Source organism: Pipra filicauda, unplaced genomic scaffold (genome assembly GCF_003945595.2).
Source record: "Pipra filicauda isolate LSUMZ 115617 unplaced genomic scaffold, ASM394559v2 scaffold47_size6085603_pilon, whole genome shotgun sequence".
In the NCBI taxonomy this organism is placed as follows: Eukaryota; Metazoa; Chordata; class Aves; order Passeriformes; family Pipridae; genus Pipra; species Pipra filicauda.
In genome coordinates this window covers 5,414,156-5,417,676 of record NW_024104620.1, presented here as the reverse complement: position 1 = coordinate 5,417,676, position 3,521 = coordinate 5,414,156, and the positions used below count along the sequence as shown (strand labels likewise).

Genomic DNA, 3,521 nt, shown 5'->3' with positions numbered 1-3,521 from the left:
AGCAGTGGCAGAGATTTACAACCAGAGGAGTTCTGCTAGTTGTTCCTACACGAGACCACTCTGCAAGAGTCCTTTAAGACATAGAAGCATGAAAATAAGCGAGGTCAGGGGCATCCAGGGAGAGCAGCTCACTCAGCATCCCAGCCCAACCACAGCACAAGGCATCTTGCCTTGTCCCCTCTGTCACAGTGCTGGACTCCTGCATTCTCTGCCCCTCAGCTCAGCCAAAGTTGAGTAACTGGCAGGTAAGTCATTAGTGGGGCAGGGCCTCAAAGCCTGGCAGGGAGCCAGGGCATAAAAGCAAGACCCTGTGACGGGGATGAGAAGGGACCAGTCCTGGCTGATCATACCTGGGGCTTGGCGGGGACTGGGAGATGCTGCCCCAGCCAACATCCCCAGCAGCCAACCCAGCAAGGCCAGGTTAGGCACCAGGAGATGTGGGTTGCATGGAGTTATTGTTCCATGGGAAACTGGCTGTCTTCCTGCTCTTCATCTGTCAGCAGGATTTTCAAAGAATATGCTCTCAAATATGAAGTGAATGTAGCAGGCTGGGCTGGAGCCCTTTGCTAGAAAACCTGGACGTCAGAGTGTGTCCGGTTTAATCCCAGAGTCTGTGAGAATCAGTGTAAAGTAGCATATCAAGTGAACTTTTCACTCTGTGGCAGGGGGGATTACCACATCCCCTTTGTTTGTTGTGCACTGCAGAACCGAAAACACTTTAACCCTTTCTTGCAGCCCTGTGGCACTAAGTACCCATGAAAATTCCTAGGAAAACTGCAGCTGTTTCGCTCTCCGCTGGCTGGGGGAGATGGGTACACTCATTTTCCATGAGCCATCACTCCTGGGCTCCCTCTTGGCTGGGGAAATGGGTCCTGCTTTAAAATGTATCCCCACTGAGCTCCTTGGGAAGGTTTTGCAGCAGGCAGTGCAGGCAGCACCAGCTGCTCCCGACTCCTCATAGCCCTGGCCTGACAAAACCTCGGAGGAGGCTCCACTGGTTCCATGGACAAGTGAGTTTTGCAGCTACAGAGCAGCAGTTTCAGGCCTTTCAGCACCCACACAGCTCACCAGTCCATCATCTTTTACAGCCCCACATTAGCGCAGTTCCAAGGAGAAAAAAAACTACCCAGGAAAATCCTGCCAAAATATTAAAGTGAGATCATTTCTATTAGAAAATGTTCCCTGTAGAGAGGCAAATTTTGATGTGAAGCAAATCAGAAAAGTTATTTTGCTTCAAAATGAATGAAAATGTGAATGCTGGCCTCGGAGAAGTTTCTTTATTTCTGACGAGCCACCGGTTTCATTCCTCCTTCTATCTTGGTCCTTTTCCATTTGAAGTGTCTCGGAATTTCAGCAGTGCTTTCCTGCAGTTGAAGAAAAAGAAGGGGAAATAAAATGGGGAAAAGGCAGGGAAAGCTAAACTCCGGACATGAGTCATCTCACCGCCCTCAGCAGCAAACTGAGATGAAAGCAGGAAAACTTCCCGTTTCCAGTTTCAAAAGAAAGGCTTTGAGACGCAAACTGAAAAGCCGAGTTTGAAACACAACTGGACTTTCCACCTCGTCTTGCAATTTCCCACTGGCTGTTAGAGGCTTTTTTTCTGGGGAAAAAAAAAAAAAAAAGGCACATTAAAATAAAACTTTGTTGGTGGGGGACTTTCTCCTTTGGGAATTCGGTGGTGTCATCTCTGCAGCAGCTTCTCATCAGCCTTGAGCTCACTGGGTCGACCCCACAATTGCTCCTCAGGATGCACTTTCTATTCTCTCTACCCTGCACTGTGACCATCACCTGCCATGTTCCACCTCTTGGTCACAACAAGTCCTCCCTCCAGCTCCGTCCTCTGGGGATGCCCACTGAAAAAGAGCTGGGCAACCCTCCACTCACCCACTGAAAGAGAATTCTTTAAGGCCAGTTCAGGAGTTTTCGGGGGGTATTTTAGACATTTCACGTGTTTGCAGCACAATGGTGTTGGTGTCCAGCACTACAGGAGGGCAGTGCAATGCTTTCAGGCCAGGCATCCAGCCCAGCCCAGCACCCAAGCTCTCTAGATAGGGCTAGGCAGTGTGGGTCTCTGAAGAGCAGTTCAAAACTTCTACACGGGTCACCTGCTGCTCCACAGAGCTTATCCAAAGCTTAACAGCCCCTAATGCTGCTTCCAGACTCCCCCACTCAGCTAGGACATGCCTAGGGCCAGGCACTGAGGGCCATGCAGAAGGTTTCTGCATCCATCCCTGCAGCCAAACAGAAACCCACCCTCACATCTTCCCCACAACAACCTGGGTGCAGAGCATATTGACTCCAGCATATGAAGAAATCCATCCACTCACCTGCTTCCCAAATTTCCTGAGCCCACAGTAGCATGGAGAGTCCTCTCCTCACCCGGGCTCCAGGGCAGGTGGGTCCTTCTGAATAAGCAGGGGACAAGAGAGGACTGAGGCACCGAGTCAGGGTGTGACAGAGGGTGGGGAGCTGGTGAGGCAGGCCAAGGGAGACATGCAGCTGTGGCCTCTGAGACCTGGCACTAGCACTCTGCAAACCCTGCTGATCCAGGGACTTTCTGACCCTTCTTAGCATCACCATCGCTCTCCTCTGCCCCAGCCCCAGCACTGCTGACCAGGCTCTAGAGCTTGACTTCCTTCCAGTGGGGAATGAATATTGAGAGAGGTGGACCAGGATTTGCTGCTGCCCTTTGATACAGGCATCAGCCTCACCCTGGCTGTTTGTGACTGGCAGTTCCGTGCTCCTGGGGTTGCCACAGAGTGGAGAGACCAGGTGGGAAGGTGAGGAAGGGAAAGCATCCATTACTACAAGCTTCCCTCATAGGCTGAGAGCTTAGCAAAGGCCTCTGCTGTCCATCCTCATGCCTCGGGGAGGGGGTCAGCAAGGCCATCCCAAGAGGGGTGTGAAGATGCAGCAGTAAAGCCGGGCTGTCTCAGGGGATCGCAATTTTCCTGTCACCGAGGCATCAACATTCAGATGATGAGAATTTCTTGTAAAAAAAGACACCAGACTGGACCCAGGGTGGGCACAAAATGAGGAGAAGCCTGGCCTCCACTGTGCTGGAGGGTCCTCAAATCCCTCAGCGGATTGTTGCTATGGTTAATGCCCTGGGTGATAACATCTCCTCATTTCTAGTCAGATTTTGCTGAGCTTCAATTTCAAGGTCTTGTTATACCCTTTCTTTTTTCTTTTCTTTTTCCCCCCTAGAAACTGAAACAATAATGCCCCAGCAGGAATCTCTTCCCCCCGGAGGTGCAACACAAATTTCAGAGACACAATTTCTTAAACATCTCTTGCTGCAAAGCTGGTCCTGCTGCTGTTTGGTGACCTCCTTTTGAAGGCTCCTCATCCATCCACACTTGCTGCTGCCCCAAAGGCAAGGCACAGCCAGGCCATTGTCCATCTGTGGCTTTGCCACCCCTCCCTCCCTATTTGCCTTTGGAAAAGATTCATGAGAAAGTCTTTTACCTTCACAAATATCCCCCACTGTTTCAATAGCTCTGATTGGTGGGGCAACTTGA

General features: G+C 50.9%; 1 long non-coding RNA gene across 1 annotated transcript; it reads right to left on the bottom strand.

Moving 5' to 3' along the window:
* Positions 1 to 1,255: 1,255 nt before the first annotated feature.
* LOC120324278 lies at positions 1,256 to 2,404 on the bottom strand. Its single transcript, XR_005565442.1, has 2 exons — positions 2,328 to 2,404; positions 1,256 to 1,364 (listed from the first exon to the last, which is right to left on the bottom strand). It is a non-coding gene; the product is annotated as an uncharacterized LOC120324278 (long non-coding RNA).
* Between the last annotated feature and the right edge of the window lie 1,117 nt (positions 2,405 to 3,521).